This window comes from Staurois parvus, unplaced genomic scaffold (assembly GCF_062004578.1).
Source record: "Staurois parvus isolate SC_StPar_1 unplaced genomic scaffold, SC_StPar_1.0 ptg000222l, whole genome shotgun sequence".
Classification (NCBI taxonomy): Eukaryota; Metazoa; Chordata; class Amphibia; order Anura; family Ranidae; genus Staurois; species Staurois parvus.
The window spans coordinates 1364446-1389058 of NW_028318018.1; the positions used below are offsets into that span (position 1 = coordinate 1364446).

The window sequence follows — 24613 nt, forward strand, 5'->3', positions numbered from 1 at the left end:
TAACAATTCTCTGGCACTCAGTAACAATTCTGTCTGTCCCTGAGTATGAATTCTGTGGCCCTGAGTAACAATTCTGTCTCTGTGCGAGTAACAATTCTGTCTCTGTGCGAGTAACAATTCTGTGTCTGTGCAAGTAACAATTTTGTGTCTGTGAGAGTAACAATTCTCTGGCACTCAGTAACAATTCTGTCTGTCCCTGAGTAAGAATTCTCTGGCACTCAGTAACAATTCTGTCTGTCCCTGAGTAACAATTCTCTGGCACTCAGTAACAATTCTGTCTGTCCCTGAGTAACAATTCTGTCTGTCCCTGAGTATGAATTCTGTGGCCCTGAGTAAGAATTCTCTGGCACTCAGTAACAATTCTGTCTGTCCCTGAGTATGAATTCTGTGGCCCTGAGTAACAATTGTGTGTCTGTGCAAGTAACAATTCTGTGTCTGTGCAAGTAACAATTTTGTGTCTGTGAGAGTAACAATTCTCTGGCACTCAGTAACAATTCTGTCTGTCCCTGAGTAACAATTCTCTGGCACTCAGTAACAATTCTGTCTGTCCCTGAGTAACAATTCTCTGGCACTCAGTAACAATTCTGTCTGTCCCTGAGTAACAATTCTCTGGCACTCAGTAACAATTCTGTCTGTCCCTGAGTAACAATTCTGTCTGTCCCTGAGAATGAATTCTGTGGCCCTGAGTAAGAATTCTCTGGCACTCAGTAACAATTCTGTCTGTCCCTGAGTAACAATTCTCTGGCACTCAGTAACAATTCTGTCTGTCCCTGAGTATGAATTCTGTGGCCCTGAGTAACAATTGTGTGTCTGTGCAAGTAACAATTCTGTGTCTGTGCAAGTAACAATTTTGTGTCTGTGAGAGTAACAATTCTCTGGCACTCAGTAACAATTCTGTCTGTCCCTGAGTAACAATTCTCTGGCACTCAGTAACAATTCTGTCTGTCCCTGAGTAACAATTCTGTCTGTCCCTGAGTATGAATTCTGTGGCCCTGAGTAAGAATTCTCTGGCACTCAGTAACAATTCTGTCTGTCCCTGAGTATGAATTCTGTGGCCCTGAGTAACAATTGTGTGTCTGTGCAAGTAACAATTCTGTGTCTGTGCAAGTAACAATTTTGTGTCTGTGAGAGTAACAATTCTCTGGCACTCAGTAACAATTCTGTCTGTCCCTGAGTAACAATTCTCTGGCACTCAGTAACAATTCTGTCTGTCCCTGAGTATGAATTCTGTGGCCCTGAGTAACAATTCTGTCTCTGTGCGAGTAACAATTCTGTGTCTGTGCAAGTAACAATTTTGTGTCTGTGAGAGTAACAATTCTCTGGCACTCAGTAACAATTCTGTCTGTCCCTGAGTAAGAATTCTCTGGCACTCAGTAACAATTCTGTCTGTCCCTGAGTAACAATTCTCTGGCACTCAGTAACAATTCTGTCTGTCCCTGAGTAACAATTCTGTCTGTCCCTGAGTATGAATTCTGTGGCCCTGAGTAAGAATTCTCTGGCACTCAGTAACAATTCTGTCTGTCCCTGAGTATGAATTCAGTGGCCCTGAGTAACAATTGTGTGTCTGTGCAAGTAACAATTCTGTGTCTGTGCAAGTAACAATTTTGTGTCTGTGAGAGTAACAATTCTCTGGCACTCAGTAACAATTCTGTCTGTCCCTGAGTAACAATTCTCTGGCACTCAGTAACAATTCTGTCTGTCCCTGAGTAACAATTCTCTGGCACTCAGTAACAATTCTGTCTGTCCCTGAGTAACAATTCTCTGGCACTCAGTAACAATTCTGTCTGTCCCTGAGTAACAATTCTGTCTGTCCCTGAGAATGAATTCTGTGGCCCTGAGTAAGAATTCTCTGGCACTCAGTAACAATTCTGTCTGTCCCTGAGTAACAATTCTCTGGCACTCAGTAACAATTCTGTCTGTCCCTGAGTAAAAATTCTGTGGCCCTAATAACGTTTCTGTGGCCCTAAGTAACAATTCTCTGGCACTGAGTAACAATTCTGTCTGTCCCTGAGTATGAATTCTGTGGCCCTAACTAGCGTTTCTTTGTCCCTAAATAACGATTCTGTGGCCCTCATTAACAAGTCTGTGTCCCTGAGTAATGGTTCTCTGTCCCTAAGTAACTTCTCTCTGTCCCCAATTCTCGTTTCTGTGGCCCTAACTCTGTCCCTGTCCCTAGTACAGAGCGGTCTGCCTCTGTTCAATGACTGCAGGCAAATGAAGATTTCCAAAATGGCCGCTATATATACCTCGACCATTACACAGTGCTGGCTGGCTGGCTGCTGATTGGCTGATGCGATCACATGTCGTTGAGGAATGCATTATGGGGCAGCGCGCCTTGTCTGCGCGCCTTCCCCGACATCCCCGCTCCGTCGCCGCACATGTCAGCCGCCATTTTCGGAAAAATTTCGATTCGCGCGTCCGAATTAGGCTGTTTTTCGGATTCGGCACGAATCGAAATTTTTCCGATATTCGACTCGAATTCCACTTCGGATACTTCGATTCGCTCATCTCTAGTCACCAGTATCAATTGCGCAATATGCAGCTGAAGTTGCATCATAATTTTGAATGGCTTACGTCATTAGATGGGTGAATATATCATGGAAACTAGAGCCAATCAACATTTTTTAGGGTCATTTTCGTTTTCAGCACCCCAAAATTATGTAAGATTAGCTAATTTTATGCCCAAAACGTTTTACCTGTTGAACAGTGTAATAAACAATACAAGATAACAGTACAATGATCTAATCCACAATAATGGGGAGAAATACAAGCCAGCAATTACTGCCAAATATTAATGAATTACATCCAACTGTCTGGAAATGTCGTGTAAGAAATCAGTAACTCAGCAACATGTGACAACAGATATACAAATCCCCCCGTGATCTCTCTACACCCAGATATTCAACGCTCAACGTGTACCTTGCCATGACTTGATCTGGAATCCCATACACAGGCCAATCCAATCCGCTTACAATCTGAGATGAAGATGTAATGTTACATGAAGTAGTCTACCTTGTCATATATATACTGTATACATCCGGATAAACCATTGACTAGAAGCCAGAATCAGCCTACAGGGCACTTCTACCCCCTTCCTGCCCAGGCCAATTTCTAGCTTTCAGCGCTGTCACACTTTGACAATTGAGCGGTCATACAACACTGTACCCATATGAAATTTTTTATCATTTTTTCTGATAGATAGAGCTTTATTTTGGTGGTATTTAATCACCTCGGGGTTTTTTATTTTTTCCTAAACAAACCAAAAACCACTGAACATTTTGAAAAAAAAAATTGTTTTCTTAGTTTTTGTTATAAAATTTTGTAAGTAAGTGAATTTTCTCCTTCACTGATGTGTGCTAATGAGGCTGCAGTGATGGGCGCAGATGAGAAGGCACTGGTAGGTGGCACTGATGGGCACTGAAAGGCAGCACTCATATACAGCACTGATAGGCAGCACTGACTGGCATTGATAGGCGGCACTGATTGGATTGATAGGTGGCACTGACTGGCACTGATTGGTGACACTGAAAGGCAGCTCAAATGGGCACTGAAATGTGGCATTGATGTGCACTGGTAGGCAAATATGTGGCATTGATGGGCACTGGAATGTGTCACTGTTCAGCACTGACAGCTGGCACTGATGGACACTGGCAGGTGGCACTTCTGGGGCCACACTGATCATCAGGGGACACTGATCATCAGGGGACACTGATCATCAGTGCCCAGATGATCAGTGTACATGTCCCCTCTGCAGAATGACGATTACTGGCTCTCCTCTGCTCTGTCAGCGTGACAGCTCGTGAGGAGAGAAATGCCAATAACCGGCATTTCCCTGTTTACATGTGATCATCTGTGATTGAACACAGCTGATCACATGACCAAGCCGACATCTTCAGCTCTTTCCAAGGGACACAGCGCACCGCCGATCGCCGTGCTGCACGCTCCCAGAGCCACACATGCGTGGTGAGAATGGGAGGACATCATATGACATCCTCCCAGAATGAGAGAACCACTTTGCGCCCATCATTGGACTATATGGCGGGCGGGAGGTGGTTAAAATAAATCTTCCCCAGAGGAGTAAACCGAAAATAATTTATACTGCAGGTAAAATGACTTCACATTGTAGCAATCGTGCACACCGAGATGGACACGGTCATCCATCTTCTTAAGAATCTTCCAAGCTGTATCATCTCTACTCCCAAATCAGCTTTCCTCATCCCCCCTCCCTCTCTGTTGAGTGACATGTGGTCTGTTTGATGCAGATCACAGGGAGCAAACTCCATGAGAGGGCATCATGGCTATAAATCCCACAACTGAGCTGGGGCCTAGATGTCTGTTAACTTTGCAATCTGGGCTCGTAAAGCCATAAACCAAGTCCTTCACTGAGTTCAAAAGACATTCCAAGGGGTCGTAAAAACAGACTTACATTTAAAAACTCACTTTTCATATAAGTTTATATCTTCAAATAGGACATAATTACCTAAATATGGAGCCCATATTCGGACAGCTTAATTTAAGACCATTCTGGTATATTACACCCCCCTAGCTGGCATATACAGGAGAGCTGAAAATTACATCTTCTTAACCATTCCAGTGGATATTTCATATTTCATATCTATCCGTTCAGCCAAAGATTCTGCGTAATAATCTACTCGTGGATATGTATCCAGAATAAGTTATGAACCATAATATAATTTTTGCAGGCTTTGGTCATAGCCTAAGGTCTCCACCTACAACTCCCTCCCCAAATGAGGCGATTGGTTTACTGCTCCAGTCAGACACCCTGTGGAGTTGCTAGAAAAAGCTAAGCTAGGCTGAGTTGAGGTGGGTGAGCGTTGAAGATTCTCCCTTTAACATTGGAACCAACTTTGGGAAAAACGCCCTTTTGCTCAGAAAAGCTGCTTAACCCAAGGCTTTTGGCAAGTACTTTATCCCTCTAAACTCCTTTCCGTTATCTCTTTGCTGTGTTATTGTTCTCTGTATATTTATATATATATTGGCTACATCTTTTTCTGTAAATATTTTTATTGCACCCTTTTGACCTTTTAGTAATAAATCTTACTTTCTGAAAGTGTTGAACTGTTTCTAAAGCTCTTTAATGCAAACTATGTATTCCTGCCTCTGAAGAGCGCTACTGTGTGTGTTTAACCCTCTGTATAACCTGCCTGCGGTGACAGTGGTGTACAGACAATTATTCAACCATCCTAGTGTTATTGCTGATATTGCCGAGTTTTCTCTTTCTCTGTACAAAAAGGAGGTGGTGGCAGTGTGAAGGGTTAATTGTGTAATTAACCTGACCCAGTAACAATCGCTCAGGCTTCCGGTACATCGATTGTGGTCCAGTGAGCTGGAAAATCATTGTGCAGGGTGCAGCTGTGCATGACATTGTTACGCACATGACAGCGCGGTTTTAGATTGGCTAGTCCTTTGGTCATGAGTTTGGTGAGAAGGTCAGGGGTCTGACGCCGCGCCAGTCACATATTGGATGGCAGCGTATGTGGGATAGTTGCATTAAGAGCTTCGGTGAAGTGTTAGGAATTAGCTCTGCACTGAAGGATTGTAACCTTTGTGGAAACAGTCCTTAGAGACAAGCGGTGCATATGTTTCATATACAGTTGTGTTCAAAATAATAGCAGTGTGTTGAAAAAAGTGAATAAAGCTGAAAATCCTTCTAATCCTTTTATTTCCATCCACACAAATGCATTGGGAACACGACACATTCTATTCCAAATCACAACATGAAGAAAAATACATCAAATTTGTGTTGTTCCTCTAAAAAATTTAAAGAAAAGTGAATATTAGACGGTTCAAAAAAATGGCCGTGTTTGTATTCTTCTTTACAAACTCAAACATTCACTATATAAACTGAGAAATGTTTAAAGATTTTGCTTTCCTTTGAATGACTTCATGAATATTTGGTTGTAGTCGCACTGTTTCTGAGAACTGCTGTACATCTGTGTTGCATGGAGTCCCCCAACTTCTGGCCCCTGTGATCAGGTATTCCAGCCCAGGATGATTGGACCACATTCCACAGTTCTTCTCTATTTCTTGGTTTTGCCTCAGAAACGGCATTTTTGATGTCACCCCACAAGTTTTCTATTGGATGAAGATCCGGGGATTGGGCTGGCCACTCCATAACGTCCATCTTGTTGGTCTGGAACCAAGATGTTGCACGTTTACTGGTGTGTTTGGGGTCGTTGTCTTGTTGGAACACCCATTTCAAGGGCATTTCCTCTTCAGCATAAGGCAGCATGACCTCTTCAAGTATTCTGATGGATTCAAACTGATCCATGATCCCTGGTATGCGATAAATAGGCCCAACACCATAGTATGAGAAACATCCCCATATCATGATGCTTGCACCACCATGCTTCACAGTCTTCACAGTGTACTGTGGCTTGAATTCAGGGTTTGGGGGTCGTCTGACAAACTGTCTCCGCCCACTAGACCCAAAAAGAACAATCTTACTTTCATCAGTCCACAAAATGTTGCGTCATTTCTCTTTAGGCCAGTCAATGTGCTCTTTGGCAGATTGTAACCTCTTCAGCACACGTCTTTTTCCCAACAGTGGGACTTTGCGGGGACTTCTTGCAGATAGCTTGGCTTCACATAGGCGTCTTCTGATTGTAACAGTCCTCACAGGGAACGTCACACCTTCTTTCATCTTCCTGGAGCTGATTGTTGGCTGAGTCCGCCCCATTTTGGCTATTCTTCTATCCATTCCAATGGTAGTTTTTCGCTTTCTTCCATGTCTTTCAGGTTTTGGTTGCCATTTTAAAGCATTTGTGATCATTTTAGCTGAGCAGCCGATCATTTTCTGCACTTCTTTATATGTTTTCCCCTCTCCAATCAACTTTTTAATCGAGGTACGCTGTTCTTCTGAACAATGTCTGGAACGACCCTTTTTCCTCAGAATTTCAGAGAGAAATGCACTGTAACCAGCATGTCCAACATTTGCTGCCTTCCTTCCTTAAATAAGGGCAATAATTGCCACCTGTTTTTCAAAGAATGAATGACCTCACTAATAGAACTCCACACTGCTATTATTTTGAACACAACTGTATATAGAGAGAAAGACATATAGCAACAGCTCCTTCCTTTTTCTGCTTCCTATTCTATCTTTGCTTGCAATTATGCCCGGTGACGCAGAATGCAAGAAAATGAGCAAAAGTAATTTGAGTGCTGAATGTGCCTCATGAGGAATGGACATCGGTTGCAAAACTCGTAAAGATTTGATTTGGCACCTACAGGAGCATGATAGCCGAGCAGACCAGAACTCGAGGGAACCTGACCATGATGGGGTTCCCGCCTCCTCAGATCCCAGGGGCTCAGAGATAGCCTCGCAGGATGGGCATACAGAGACTGACACTGGAGTATCATCAAATATTATCTTCACACCACCACCTGAGTGGGCCAGCACCAGAGAGCCTGTAACCAGTAGAGATTCTCCTCAGATGCAGGAAGCCCTGAAATGCATCATGGAGACAGTTCCTGGGGCATACCTAAAGTTCCTTGACTGCCAGGCAGAGAGGAAGGCCTTGGTATATGACATACTCCTGACCACTGCACTCTATACACAGGGCTGTATATGACATACTCCTGACCACTGCACTCTATACACAGGGCTGTATAGGACATATTCCTGACCACTGCACTCTATACACAGGGCTGTATATGATATACTCCTGACCACTGCACTCTATACACAGGGCTGTATAGGACATACTCCTGACGACTGCACTCTGTACACAGGGCTGTATAGGACATACTCCTGACCACTGCATTCTATACACAGGGCTGTATAGGACATACTCCTGACCACTGCACTCTATACACAGGGCTGTATATGATATACTCCTGACCACTGCACTCTATACACAGGGCTGTATATGACATACTCCTGACCACTGCACTCTATACACAGGGCTGTATATGACATACTCCTGACCACTGCATTCTATACACAGGGCTGTATATGACATACTCCTGACCACTGCACTCTATACACAGGGCTGTACATGACATGTTCCTGACCACTGCACTCTATACACAGGGCTGTATATGGCATACTCCTGACCACTGCACTCTATACACAGGGCTGTATATGACATACTCCTGACCACTGCACTCTATACACAGGGCTGTATATGACATGTTCCTGACCACTGCACTCTATACACAGGGCTGTATATGACATACTCCTGACCACTGCACTCTATACACAGGGCTGTATATGACATACTCCTGACCACTGCACTCTATACACAGGGCTGTATATGACATACTCCTGACCACTGCACTCTATACACAGGGCTGTATATGACATACTCCTGACCACTGCACTCTATACACAGGGCTGTATATGACATGTTCCTGACCACTGCACTCTATACACAGGGCTGTATAGGACATACTCCTGACCACTGCACTCTATACACAGGGCTGTATATGACATACTCCTGACCACTGCACTCTATACACAGGGCTGTATAGGACATACTCCTGACCACTGCACTCTAGGCTGATGACCTGGGAAGGCTCTCAATGTGTCATCTATGAACAATTTATGATGAAGACGTTTGTCACTCACAACACAATTTTGTTTTTTCATTCAATAAACTTTTTATTGTAATTATATTTTTAACAAGATTGTAATCATAGAATCGGGAAATAACAAAGGAAGAAATCTGATTGGTCAAGAAGATCCCTTGTCTGGAATGTGGGGGCGGAGTCATTATTATTGGTGTACAATACAATACACAACGTGTTCCATTATTATAACAAAGTATTGTAGAAAAGATCCCAACATAGAAAATGGGGGAAAGGAGGAAATAAAGGCGGATATGAAGGGGAATCTGTGTACGGGGAACACCTTAACAATCACCACCATTTTATTCTCCAGGGCCTCTGATGTCACAGAATAGATGTTTGGGGGTTTATCTCATCTTCAGGACCAAAATCTGCATTTTCCCATGTGTGCAAAATCATGCAGAAACAGCTCTGGCAGTGAGAGGGTTAATGTGGGCTAGATGGGATCCCTCTGCTGGGGTGACATTAGAGCTCCCCCTAGCTGCAGCCTGGTAATAACATTGCTGGGAGGTCTCTTCATTTCTCTGCTCCATACTTCCCGTCTTTATAGAAACGTCTCCTGACATTTGGGGGTCTATTCATAGAATGTTTGTATAGCAATTCCCTCAGTGAGAGTTCATGTCCATTCCTCCTGTGTGAATGGGGGAACCAATGTTATTAGGATCACATCTGAGCTGCTGGAATGTCTTCCATTCATGGAAAATACATTGAAAACTTCTCCTGCCATCAATGGCCGACCCGGTCCCACACTTCATCCATGTCTTTGGGGACCTCTGATCTCCTTATGGACTGTTTCTTCCATGATGAAGATCAGCCATGGAGTATATCTGAGGTGTATATCAGGGTGTGCTTCTTCCCCACATGAGAGCTGGGATGTCCAGCAACATTCATCTAGAAGACATTTCCCACACTTATTATTATTATTATACAGTATTTATAAAGCGCCAATAGTTCGCTCAGCGCTGTACATTACAAAGGGAGACAGAACATGTGACAGAACAATACCAATACAATGCAAAACATGAGGGGATCGAGGGCCCTGCTCTTTCGAGCTTACAATGTAGGAGGGAGGGGATGGTGGCACAGGAGGAGATAGCTGTGGGGGATGGAGTGGTAGGAAGAGTGGAGGAGGTCGGCAAGTTAGCAGGGGGTGGGGTAGGCTTCCCTGAAGAGATGGGTTTTCAGGGTGCGCCTAAAGGAGAGGAGAGTAGGTGATAATCTGATGGGTTGGGGCAGGGAGTTCAGGAGGATGGGTGACACCCTGGAGAAGTCCTGGAGGCAGGCATGGGAGGAGACCAGGGAACTAGAGAGAAGGAGGTCTTGTGAGGAGCGGAGTGTGCGTGTTGGGCGGTACTTGGATATTAGGTCAGTGATGTAGTTCGGGGCAGTATGGTGGACGGCTTTGTACGTCAGTGTTAGGATTTTGAATTTGATCCGTTGCGCAATCGGAAGCCAGTGGAGGGATTGGCAGAGGGGGGTGGCGGAGACAGAGCGGTTGGAAAGGTGGATGAGTCTGGCAGCTGTATTCAGGATGGACTGAAGTGGGGATAGCCTGTGGTGAGGCAGGCCAGTGAGGGGGGAGTTGCAGTGGTCGAGTCGTGATATGATGAGGGAGTGGATGAGCTGTTTAGTGGTTTCTGGAGTTAGGAACGTGCAGATTTTGGCGATGTTGCAGAGGTGGAGTCTGCATGAGAGAAGGTGACCCACACAAATGCATGTTTAGAAACTCTGACCTATTAAAATGGATACATGCTTTATTAATAACATTAAAAAAATGTTGGCCTATAGAACTTAAAGCACTAATACACCTCCAGGGTTGTGTGGGACCCCTGATGTACAGGAAGACAGGACTTCAGAGAGGAACATTTCCCTCACTCAGGACAGCAGAGTGGCTTCTCCCTCGTGTGAGATCTCTGATGTCTGTAAAGATTGGAGTTCTGTGAAAAACATTTCCCACACTCAGAACAAGAATATGGCTTCTCCCCTGTGTGACATCTCTTATGTTTGTAAAGATATCTGTTCTGTGAAAAACATTTTCCGCACACAGGACAGGAATATGGCTTCTCCCCCGTGTGAGATCTCTGATGTGTGTGAAGACGGGACTTCATTGAAAAACATTGCCCGCACTCAGGACAAGAATAGAGCTTCTCCCCCTTGTGAGATCTCTCATGTTTATGAAGAAGGAACTGCCGCACAAAACATTTCCCACACTCAGGACAGGAATATGGCTTCTCCACTGTGTGTGATCTCTGATGTGTGTGAAGATTGGATATCTGTGAAAAACATTTCCTGCACTCAGGACAGGAATACGGCTTCTCCCCCGTGTGAGATCTCTGATGATTATGGAGTTTGTACTTCTCTAAAAAACATTTCCCACACTCAGAACAGAAAAATAACTTCTCCCCCGTGTGAGATCTCTGATGTCTGCAAAGACTGGACTTCACTGAAAAACATTTCCCACACTCAGGACAAGAATACGGCTTCTCCCCCGTGTGAGATCTTTCATGCACCTTAAGCTCTGATTTATGCCAGAAACCCTTCCCACACTCAGAACAGGAATGTGGCTTCTCCCCCGTGTGAGATCGTTGATGTGTGTAAAGATTGGACTTCACTGAAAAACATTTCCCGCACTCAGGACAGGAATAGGGCTTCTCCCCTGTGTGAGATCTTTCATGCACATTAAGCTCTGATTTATGCCAAAAACCCTTCCCACACTCAGGACAGGAATACGGCTTCTCCCCCGTGTGGGATCTTTGATGTGTGTAAAGATTGAACTTCACTGAAAAACATTTCCCACACACAGGACAGGAATACGGCTTCTCCCCCGTATGAGATCTCTGATGACTATGAAGTTTGGACTTCACTGAAAAACATTTCCCGCACTCAGAACAGGAATACGGCTTCTCCCCCGTGAGATCTTTCATGCACATTAAGCTCTGATTTATGCCGGAAACCCTTCCCACACTCAGAACAGAAAAATAGCTTCTCCCCCGTGTGAGATCTCTGATGTGTGTAAAGATTGGACTTCAATGAAAAACATTTCCCACACTCAGGACAGGAATACGGCTTCTCCCCTGTGTGAGATCTCTGATGTCTGTAAAGATTGGACTTCAGTGAAAAACATTTCCCGCACTCAGGGCAGGAATATGGCTTCTCCCCCGTGTGAGTTATTTTATGCCTATTAAGACCAGATTTATAAAGGAACCTCTTCCCACACTCAGTACAGGAGAAGCTCTTCCCTGTTGGAAAGCCGGCCCGGTCCCGCACAGTCTGAGGTTCCTCAGGATACGAGGAATCCGATGGTCCATCTACACTGGGTGGTGCCGGATGGACATGGGAGGGAGCCGGGTTTTCTCCTGGACTATACTGTGTGATGTCCTCATCTTCTACTTTCCAGTCTGGAGACAAAGTGAGACAATCCTCGGAGGTTTTCCTCATCTCCCGGCCATGGACTAAAATACAAAGACAAAGAGGATTACTAGACAGGAGCCGATTGGTTCCCCCAAACCAGGACTCCGCCCACATCAGGCAGCTTGGTCTCTGAGGAGCTTACAATTCCACCCTCAAGGGAACTAGGAAATGGCTCCTCTAATCTCCTACCAGGTCATTTCTTTATTCATGGACCTTAGTCAGAGAGTGAGGAATCAACCAGAACTGTCTTTTATAGGAGGGAGTGATAAGGGGATTATAGGACGAGGGTCCCCACCCCCTCTATCACTCATCGCCATCTTCCCAACACAAGAAGTACTGCACTTCCTTATTTACTCCATGATTTAGTCATGAAGAACAGCGGGGCTGAGCCCCACCAGAGGTCAGAGAGTGAGGATGGGGGGAGAACAACCAAGATGAAGACTGGACTGATCCTGAAGACCACCATCATTGGGGTATTGACTCCTCCCTCATTATCACTTTCTGTTTAAGGGTCCAAAGTTGGAGGATGTTATCACATTATTATCACCATGTAAAAGTCTGTGCTCCAATCACATCATCCGATATAAAATGTCCAGCTGGGAGGAAATGGGGGGAACATTAATATAATACATAAGGGGGGATATGATCTCCATGTATAATACATAAGAGGGATATGATCTCCATGTATAATACATAAGGGGGGATATGATCTCCGTGTATAATACATAAGGGGGGGATATGATCTCCATGTATAATACATAAGGGGGGGATATGATCTCCATGTATAATACATAAGGGGGATATGATCTCCATGTATAATACATAAGGGGGGGATATGATCACCATGTATAATACATAAGGGGGGGATATGATCACCATGTATAATACATAAGGGGGATATGATCTCCGTGTATAATACATAAGGGGGATATGATCTCCATGTATAATACATAAGGGGGGATATGATCTCCATGTATAATACATAAGGGGGGGGATATGATCTCCATGTATAATACATAAGGGGGGATATGATCTCCATGTATAATACATAAGGGGGGATATGATCTCCATGTATAATACATAAGAGGGATATGATCTCCATGTATAGTATATAAGGGGGGGGGAATATGATCTCCATGTATACTACATAAGGGGGGATATGATCTCCATGTATAATACATAAGGGGGGATATGATCTCCATGTATAATACATAAGGGGGGGATATGATCTCCATGTATAATACATAAGGGGGGATATGATCTCCATGTATAATACATAAGGGGGGATAAGATCTCCATGTATAATACATAAGGGGGGATATGATCTCCATGTATAATACATAAGGGGGATATGATCTCCATGTATAATACATAAGGGGGATATGATCTCCATGTATAATACATAAGGGGGATATGATCTCCATGTATAATACATAAGGGGGGATATGATCTCCATGTAGAATACATAAGGGGGGATATGATCTCCATGTATAATACATAAGGGGGGATATGATCTCCATGTATAATACATAAGGGGGGGATATGATCTCCATGTATAATACATAAGGGGGGATATGATCTCCATGTATAATACATAAGGGGGGATTGCTGTAGGAAAGTCCTGGATTCTTTCTTGGATACACAGAATATAACTGGATATAACATTTATAGGGAACGTTGATCCAGGGAATATCCGATTGCCTCTCGGGGGGTCAGGAAGGATTGTTTCCCCTGCAGGAGGAGATCGGATCGCGCTTTTCTGGGTTTTTGCTTTCTGGTGGATCAGCTGTGGGTGTCGGATTATAACTTTTATTTTTATTGGTACAACTAGATGGAATGTCTGTTTTCAGCCAGACTAACTATGTAACTATGTAGGTCCCACACCGCTGCCTCCCATCTCCTGAGACTGCACTCAGTGACTTGGGTCTGAGACACTACAGACATATCCCTCCACCCGGCACAGCCAGCAGATAACAGAGAAGGTCCCCTGGAGGAGTCAGGCACAAGGCAGGAGACCCCAGTCACATGTCCTGGGTGCCTACATTATGCAATGCTTAGAGTAAAAATGAACATTTTGCTGCCAGCTGAACCCCAGAACCTCCATAAATCCAGTCTAGATACAGAAATTGTGTCTGCAGCACAGAGAAGGAAGATTATCCGAGAGAAATCCAGGAATACAGGACGGGGAACACAGCTCAGGAAAGTGACCAGGGGATTACAGGCTGATATCACCCAGTCCCCGCCCTACTCTGGACCAATCAGTGAGCAGTATGGGTGGAGGAATGGATTTAGTGTTCATGACCCACCTGTGCTGATCTCTGTAGGAGTGTCCTCCTCTATAAATGTCCCCGTTATTCCATCCTCCTCCATAGACTGCTGATCATCCCTCACATACGCCTCTTCTTCTTCTGCTTTCACCTCAAATTCTATATCGATTGGATCTCCACTCTAAATCAAGGAAATGAGAGAAAATATCATCTGTAAAATTTAAGGTCACATACACTTCCACATATCATCTCCACAAGTCCATGTTCTAGATGCTCCATCCCACCAACCTTGCAATGGTGAGGGATGGTGTGACCTTCCTGTGTGGAATCCCGGGAATACAGAGGACGGGGACATCTCTCTGGTGGGTTCCCATGACTGGATCCATCTGTAGGAAACACACACACTGACTGAATCCATTGTTTCTATGTGTTTATCAGATGATGGGGGATCTAGGTGGATCCTCCGTACTGCTCTCTCCTTTACAATAAAGTCTCCTCTTACCCGGTGATGTGAGGGGCGGCTGATTGTCCATCATGACGTCCTTGTAGAGATCCTTGTGTCCTTCTAAATACTCCCACTCCTCCATGGAGAAATAGACAGTGACACCCTGACACCTTATAGGAACCTGACACACACAATGATACAGTCACCATCCAGACACATCCCTTGTCTGTTACTGGAGAATGTCCCAGAATTCCCGGCACCGCTCACCTCTCCTGTCAGCAGCTCCATCATCTTCTTGGTGACTTCTAGAATCTTCTGTGTCTTCTGTCTTGTAGGGATCAGGGATGGAGGAGGGGGGATGGTGATGGGATTCTGGATTCTCGAGGATCTTGTGGTCATACGATGAGATCTCCTTCTGGTGTCATTGTCGGTAGATTTCTTCATGACTCCTGTACAGTTCTGTGTGATACAAAGATAAATCTCACTCTCCCATAATCCCTCACTTCTATGGTCAGCTCTAGATTTATTCTCCAGGGATTGGCCACAATGTGCCGACTCAGCAAAGGACAGACATCTCCATCCAATGATATGATGACAATGGGGTCAGATTTATAGCTCCTTCTAGAAGTCATATAATAGAGCCACTAATGGTTTACTAGTAAGGCTCACTGACCCACCAGGAAATGTCACCCATGGATTTAGTGGTCAGTGGGCGTGGCATGCTGGTAATCATGGGTCTCTCTGATTGGACTAAAGCTGAGATTGTTCTCTTCTATAACCAATGCCGCCATCTTGTGCTATAACCAAATCTCATAGAGTCCGGACACTTTATGTATTCATAGTACTTGTGTGGATGTCGTTATTGATTACAGAACATCAGAAGACTTCAAGTGACTCTGAATCCCTCCCAGTGTACAGCCGAGTCAGATTTAACCCCTTCATTACACTCACCTCTCCAGTCAGCAGGCTGAGGATCTCCAGGGTGAGCTTCAATATCGTCTCATTCCGGGGAAATTCCTTCCTTACAATCTTCACAAAACCCAAAGTCTGCTGATTGTCCATCATGACGTCCTTGTAGAGGTCCTTGTGTCCTTCTAAATACTCCCACTCCTCCATGGAGAAATAGACAGTGACACCCTGACACCTTATAGGAACCTGACACACACAATGATACAGTCACCATCCAGACACATCCCTTGTCTGTTACTGGAGAATGTCCCAGAATTCCCGGCACCGCTCACCTCTCCTGTCAGCTGATGGACCATCATGGTGGTCAGTTCCAGAATCTTCTGCTCTTTCTCCCTCTCAGGTATCAGAGAATGAGATGGAAGCACCATGGTGAGGCTCTGGGTTCTGCTCCATCGTCCTGAGATTGGCTCCCCACTAGACTTCTTCTTTACAACATAATCCTACAGATCAGGAGACAAATAAAACAATATCAACCACCTGACATCATCTAAATGTGTGCAAAAATAAAATGGTCTATTGACCAGAATAGACAAGAGTGATGTCATGTGACCTCCCAGAATCCTCCTCACCTCTCTGGTCAGGTCTGTGTTTTATTAATAGAGATAAGAGTGATGTCATGTGACCTCCCAGAATCCTCCTCACCTCTCCGGTCAGGTCTGTTTTTTTTAATACAGATCAAAGTGATGTCATGTGACCTCCCAGAATCCTCATCTCTCCTGTCAGGTCTGTGTTTTATTAATAGAGATAGAAGTGATATCATTTGACCTCCCAGAATCCTCCTCACCTCTCCGGTCAGGTCTGTGTTTTATTAATAAAGATAAGAGTGATGTCATGTGACCTCCCAGAATCCTCCTCACCTCTACGGTCAGGTCTGTGTTTTATTAATAGAGATAAGAGTGATGTCATGTGACCTCCCAGAATCCTCCTCACCTCTCCGGTCAGCAGGTAGATGGTCTCCAGGGTGAGGTTTAGTATCTTCTCAGTCATGTGACTCCGGTCCTCCTCCATCCTCATTGGTGCCATCATGTGATCTATACAGGTCTCCTTGTAGACGGATAACTTTGGGAAATGAAAGTAAGAATGATTTGGATGGTATTGGTCACACAATAATAGGATGTGGATGTGAGGGGGGAATAGGAGGGTTGCTGGACATTGAAGAACTACTCCCCCATGGGAAGACATTTTGTTTGGACTGTTTAGTGTTTACTACAATTTTGAGGTCCGGGGCCCCTTTTCTCTGTTGGGTTTGTTTGGTCTCTGAACTGGTTTTGATGAGTTTTAGATCTGCAGACAAGGAATGATAAATCTGATCCTTCCTATGACTAGTTTGCTCTGAGGCAGTGCTGTGAGGTCAATGTCGGCTCATCATGCAGGGATGGTCACTTTACATCACCCGACGCCCGGGACATGTAGTTCTGGGGGCCGGGCAAGTATTGTATTTAATCTTTATCCCTGCTGAGGGCAAGCCGCAGGGCTCTCCTTTCAGGTGCCAGCCTCTGCCACCCCGTGTGTGTGATCCTCTCCTGTACCTACTATGCTTCCCCGGCTCTGCTTGCCCATCTGTGGGCCCGGGTCAGCGGGTGTCGGAGGGTAGAGGGGATGGAGGAGAGCGGACATGTTCACTCCCTTCTTGTCCTGACCCAGAAGTGACTTTATGACAGATTTCCCGACCATCGAGGCCAGCAAAGAATGTAATGCGGTGCGATGTGCACTACATTACATCCAATGGAGTACAGGGGAGACATTGGGGGTCTTTTAGACCTTGGATGTCTCAATAAAGAGAACCTGTCATCAAAAGTCATCTCATAGAGGATTTTGTCCCCTTAAGCAAAAATGCTTTTTTTTAATTGTAAAGAATTAAAGTTACACCCAAGTACATAACTCCTCCCCTTAAAAAATTTTGAGGCCCCCCCCCACCCCCACATATATGCACGCCCAAATGTAAGAGCACACGCTGGAGCGCCTACACGTGATAACATTGATTGTGATACACGTTACATATCGCCGGTCACACCAGAATGAGAGGATAATTCTAGGAGCAGACCTCCTCCGTACTCTATACTGATGACCTAGAAGGGGCTATAAATGTGTCCCCTATAGATAATACCGGGGACTAAAGGTTGTCACCATTTCAGCACACACAACTTAAGGTTTGACATGTTGGATATCTATTTACTCGCTGCAACCTCGGCTTTTATATTTTTACACATAAATGGGTCATTTATTGCTTTTTTGTGCCCTGAAATCAGCTTAAGTGTATTTTTTAATGAAATTTTGCATTTCCTAGACTTTGTGATAATATTTTGTGACATAAAATATTGGAACTGCCGCTATTTTATTCTCTAAAGTCTCTACTTTCAGAAAATCGATATTTTGGGGGTTTTGCGTCATCTTTAGGCCCAAAATTATTTTTTAAACGTGTGCAAAAAAATGCAAAAACGGCTCTGGGAGTGAAAGGATAAGCAGGACACTCCCCTTTCCTGAGGAGCAGCCAATCGGTTCTCATTACACTGCAAGGTCTCTCCCCTCCCTGCTAGTCCCCGGGTGCGGTGCTGGAGACAGGCGGGGGAGGGGAGGAGGAGATAAACAGAACAATGTTACACATATTACACATTTAAGTTGCTATAAAGCCCCTTTCATTTTTTAAAGCCCCAACATTCCTAAAAGAGCCTCAGATTTATATACATTTGTTGTAAATAGGAAATAACATCTTATTACCTCCTCTGCTGCCACTTCCACCAACGTCTCCTCTATACCTCCTCCTGCCTCACCTCTCATCTGAAACTTCCTGTCTGTGCCTGACATCACTTCCTGTTTGTACCTGACATCACTTCCTGTCTGCAACTGACATCACTTCCTGTCTGCATTCCATAGAGACTTCCTGTGTGAGTTTAGGTGAGATCAGCACCTTGTGGAGCTCAGAGGAACTGCAGCCCCGAGATCCATCCCATAATCCCCCTTCCTGTATAATATGTACCTTACAGGGATACTACGGGAGATGAAACATTACTGAATAAAGGAAGAAGAAATAAATGTAACTCTTATGTAACCAACTGTTCAACAAACATCTCTTATTACATATAGAAAAGTCTTACAAACACAGAACACAAAATACAAATGTATAGCTAATGAGAGCGATCCCGCCAAACCTGATCCTTCTGGGGGGGACAATGCAAAAATATATATCAATCCACTCATAATGACATCATCTTCTGGGAGTGTCTGCACATCCATCCATTTCATACACATTTCACTGTCTCAGCAGATCCCCTGCAGCCTATTATCACCCATTTCCCTCTCTATGTCTCAGCAGATCTCCTGCAGCCTATTGGCACCCATTTTCCTTTCTATGTCTCAGCAGATCTCCTGCAGACTATTAGTGCCCATTTCTCTTTCTATGTCTCAGCGGATCTCCTGCAGCCTTTTAGTGCCCATTTCCCTCTCTATGTCTCAGTGGATCTCCTGCAGCCTATTAGCACCCATTTCCCTTTCTACGTCTCAACAAAATGGTGCAATTAAAATATTTACAGAAAAAGATGTAACAAAGATATAAAGAACAATAAAACAGCAGAGAAATAAAAGAAAGGAGTCCTGAAGGCAGAATACTTGCAATATCCTTGGTTTAGCAGAGTCCAATTGTCCGAACAAAAGGATTGCCTTGGCTCTCAAGTCTCTGAGATGGTTCCTGATTGATGTTACACGAGAGCTGTCTTCTCCAGGCTGTCAGTCTTTTTCTATCATATCAAAGGGGTGTCTCCTGAGAACAAATGACCAATCATCCAGTTTGGGGAGGGGTGTTAGGCGGTAACCAAGGTTATGACCAAATCCCTTCCAATTTCATACTAAGGTCAATAACCTCCAATAGGTACAGGCAGCATCCTAGCAACTGGCAGATTAATATTCAGAATTATATTCCAAACACAAAGATACCAAACATAGCGCACCCTTGTCACCCAGGAGGGAAGAGACGGCTTCTTCTCTCTTGTAGGTACTAACATAGTAATGTAAGGTCTTGTGTGACTCACATTAAAGTGATCTATCTGTATATATACTTCATATTAATGTGCCCAGTTCCTGCTGAAGTGTATGAATTGTATGAAAAATTACTGTTGTGGAATGTACGTTTTATGGCACGCTCTGCCCTAATGGCCTAACAGGTCATGACTGACTGAGTTATTGTTTTATGATCCAGCAGAGGAAAGTGATTTTCCAGCAGACCCCCTGGAACCAGACTAATTCGAGGTTTACAGCCCTGGAGATGATCTATCTGTGTTTTATTTAGGATAAGAGATCCTGTTGACCTCCGTTCAGCTTGTAGCAATGCATTCCATGGACAAAGGAGGGGGGAGGACAGAAGGGAACATGGCTGAGACCTAACAAGATGGCTGTCATGTACAGCGTCCATGCCTCTATGGCGCACATTCGTCACAGAAGGAGGTCCTGATTCCTCTATATAGATCTTTATATCACTAGAGGGGTCACCGGCAGGAGGAAGGGGGGTCCCGATTCCTCTATATAGATCTTTATATCACTAGAAGGGTCAGCGGCGGGAGGAAGGAGGTCCCGATTCCTCTATATAGATCTTTCTATCACTAGAGGGGTCACCAGCAACCTCATGTAGAATACTGTGTCCAGTTCTGGAGACCTCACTTACATAAAGGTGATAAGATAGAACGAGTCCAGAGACGGGGAATACAAATAGTGATATCAGGAGAGACTTCAGGAACGTAACATGTCCAGTCTGGAGGAGAGAAGGGAAAGGGGAGACATGACTGAAACCTTTACATACAACAAGGGAGTGAAGAAGGTTCAGGAGGGCAGGATTTTCAATATGAAACCAAAATGAAGAACACGAGGACATGACCTCCAACTAACTGGAAGAAAGTTCACAACTAATCTCAGAAAATATTATTTTACTGAAAGAGTAGTTGATGCTTGGAATAAATTTCCAGTAGAGGTAGTGAGCCAGTGACAAATCACAGAGACCATCACAATTGTACACAATGGATGGCTATGAATGAAAGCCATTCATTGTGTACAACTGTCATGTGATCACTGTGATTGGTCATAGCAATCACATGGTACTGGGCTGGCCTGGTACAATGATCTGTCATCTGGTGGACACAGCAGGTGACATATCAAGATACAGCAGAGCCACTAGACTTGGAGGACTTCATATGATGTCCACCCAGGATGGGAGAGATCCCGCTCAGCTGTCATTCTGCTATAGGCCTGGTGGGAAGCAGTTCATTACAGGGGACACTGTACAGGTTCTATATGTAGTCTCGGGGTCCCTGTGGAAGTCCATGTGTGGACATGTCTACCTATGATAAATGACAGGCTAAACCCACCTGGAGACTTTCTCCACACCTGGAGTGTGCTGAGTTCTTGGAGAACGTCTACACAGTGTTTCCAGATTGGCTTTATCACCCCAACGAGCTCGCTCCAGTTCATGGATGTCATCATTATGTTTGGAGGATCTCACCAGTCAGGAGCCTTTCCTGTCATCCTACATGTTCCCTTCTGAGGATTGTTCTATCCTTCCAAACAAATGTATGAAATCATGGATGAGTCCTCCTTCTATGTGATCTAGAAGATCTTCAATCACAATGTCTTTATGGATGAAGTGGATGGCCCAGTTTATATATTATTTATTGCTTTACAGCTTTATTCCCTCCAGGATTCATTCTTTATTTATAGAACCATTCAAGGAAGTGTTCTTACTGTGAGAGATCTCCACCACCATTCCTCTGTGACCATTACATCCTTGTCATTTATGTCTGACATCTTCATTATGAGTGGATTGATATTTATTTTTATGCTTTTGGATGTATTTTTGCATATTTTTTTACCCAAAAACATCTGTTTTGGAGGTCTCTGTTTTATTATGTATACCTTTGTTTTTATCTTGTGTTCTGTGTCTTTAAGTCTTTTCTATCTGTAGTAAAATATCTTTTTTAAACAGTTGGTTGCATAAGAGTTAGGTTTATTGTTTCTTACTGTTTTTTAGTTCTTTTTGATCTTCCCTGGTATCTCTGTAAGGTAGATACAATGCAGGAATGGTTAGTAGGGGACATTTCTCGGGCTGCAGTTCCTCTGAACTCCACAAGATGGTGATCTCATTTCTCCCCAGACAGGACTTCTCTATGGAATACAGACAGGAAGTGATGTCAGGTACAGACAGGAAATGATGTCAGGTACAGACAGGCCATTCCGAGAGGTGAGTTGGGAGGAAGCAGAGCAGAGACATTTTGCGGCACTTGGCAGCAGAGGAGGTAACAAGATGTTATTTCCTATTTACACCCACTAACCCCCGTCACATCCGTCCTCTTCCTCCATCATCATGTCCGTCCTCTTTCTCCATAGTCACGTCCGTCCTCTTCCTCCATAGTCACATCCATCCTCTTCCTCCATCATCACGTCCGTCCTCTTCCTCCATAGTCACGTCCGTCCTCTTCCTCCATAGTCATGTCCGTCCTCTTCCTCCATAGTCACGTCCGTCCTCTTCCTCCATAGTCACGTCCGTCCTCTTCCTCCATAGTCACGTCCGTCCTCTTCCTCCATAGTCATGTCCGTCCTCTTCCTCCATAGTCACTGTGACGTCTTTTATCTCCAGCAGATGATGATACACACATATATAGTGTGGGAACCCAGATTAACCCCTTCAGGGGCAGAACATTCCCCCACTTCCGGGGCCGGAACATTCTCCTCATTGTGGAGATAAATTCTAGTAATATGGTCCTCTAAACAAACAGCACTGACAATAAATAGACAAGACAAGGACCATCCTGACCATACATGGCCTACAAAGGGCAATGATGACACTACACAGGCAGCCAATGGGCAATCATTACACTATGCAGCCAACACAATGATGGAGTGCCGGGGTCAGGAGTATGGAGCATAGAGCCCCTTACATTGCTGCTCAGGAGGAAGGAAACATTCCTTTTTAACAGAAAATGTATATAAATCTGAGGCTCTTTTAGGAATATCTGGGGGTTTAAAAAATAAATGGGGCTTTATAGCGACTAAAACATTTAATATGTGTAACATTGCACTGTTTATCTCCTCCTCCCCTCCCCCGCCTGTCTCCAGCACCGCACCCGGGGACTAGCAGGGAGGGGAGAGACCTTGCAGTGTAATGAGAACTGATTGGCTGCTCCTCAGGAAAGGGGAGTGTCCTTCTTACCCTTTCTCCCTTTCACTCCCAGAGCCCTTTTTGCAAACATTTAAAAAATCATTTTAGCCCTAAAGATGACATAAAACCCCCAAAATATTTTGTGAAAATAGAGACTTTAGAGAATAAAATAGCGGCAGTTCTAATTTTTTATGTCACAAAATATTATCACAAAGTCTAGGAAATTCCAAATTTCAGTAAAAAATACACTTAAGCTGATTTCAGGGCACAAAAAAGCAATAAATGACCCATTTATGTGTAAAAATATAAAAGCCGAGGTTGCAGCGAGTAAATAGATATCCAACATGTCAAACCTTAAGTTGTGTGTGCTGAAATGGTGACAACCTTTAGTCCCCGGTATTATCTATAGGGGACACATTTATAGCCCCTTCTAGGTCATCAGTATGGAGTACGGAGGAGGTCTGCTCCTAGAATTTAATGGTGTGAACCTCCTGCACTCCTAACTCAATACTGATGACATAAAACTCCTAATAAGAGGAAGCTGCTGCCATCTATCATATACCTTATGACAGGGAAATAACCAAAAACATAATAAATTGATGCAGCGCTACCTAATATATAAATAATAAGTGAATAGAAATACTGAATATACAAACATATACTAATGAGTGATCATCATAGAATTATATACAGTGAAACCAATACATGTGTATAAGAGTGATGGGATCCTCTAGGGATCCAATGAAAGTGAATACAGATCCACTAGGGGATCTAATGTGATATCAATAGCATGAAGTGTATTCACACATACAGAAATAATAATGATGTGTACGTGAAGTGATCCACTTCATGGATCTAACAGTGATAATCAGATAAGAGATCATTTCAACCAATAGGTGAGAACATAAAACCTGTCCAAATGGGACTCTATAATGAGCACTGTCACTAACAGACTGAGGACTGGAGGAACCACACAGATGTCAAGGAAAAACATCCTTAATTGGATGTGAGCAGTCACTCCCCCACAAATAAAAAAACAAACGCACATAAAAAAACTAGTGACATAAAAAAACAGTGGAAAAAAATATATACCACGTGACAGAAAAAACAAAAAATGTGAGTGAGAATTTGTGAATCGGGATCTGTTTTTTACTCAATTAAAGAGGTATTACTCTATGGGAGATTGTGTTTATGTCTTTTAATGGGTAATTGCCCATACTCACCCTTGTCTCTATTAATGAAACAGACCTGACCGGAGAGGTGAGGAGGATTCTGGGAGGTCACATGACATCACTCTTATCTCTATTAATAAAACGCAGACCTGACCGGAGAGGTGAGGAGGATTCTGGGAGGTCACATGACACCACTCTTGTCTCTATTAATAAAACACAGACCTGACCAGAGAGGTGAGCAGGATTCTGGGAGGTCACATGACACCACTCTTGTCTCTATTAATAAAACACAGACCTGACCAGAGAGGTGAGGAGGATTCTGGGAGTTCACATGACATCACTCGTATCCCTTAATAAAACACAGACCTGACTGGAGAGGTGGGGAGGATTCTGGGAGGTCACATGACATCACTCATCTCTATTAATAAAACACAGACCTGACCGGAGAGGTGAGGAGGATTCTGGGAGGTCACATGACATTACTCTCATCTCTATTAATAAAACACAGACCTGACCGGAGAGGTGAGGAGGATTCTGGGAGGTCACATGACATCACTCTCATCTCTATTAATAAAACACAGACCTGACCGGAGAGGTGAGGAGGATTCTGGGAGGTCACATG

At 44.0% G+C, this 24613-nt stretch overlaps 1 protein-coding gene and 1 pseudogene across 1 annotated transcript in view; one reads left to right on the forward strand and one right to left on the reverse strand.

The window, feature by feature from the left end:
- The window catches only part of LOC149460684 (uncharacterized), a 135981-nt gene that overhangs the window by 43526 nt on the left and 67842 nt on the right, over positions 1 to 24613 (forward strand). The window lies entirely within an intron of this gene.
- On the reverse strand, positions 8606 to 12174 carry LOC149460685 (uncharacterized; annotated as a pseudogene).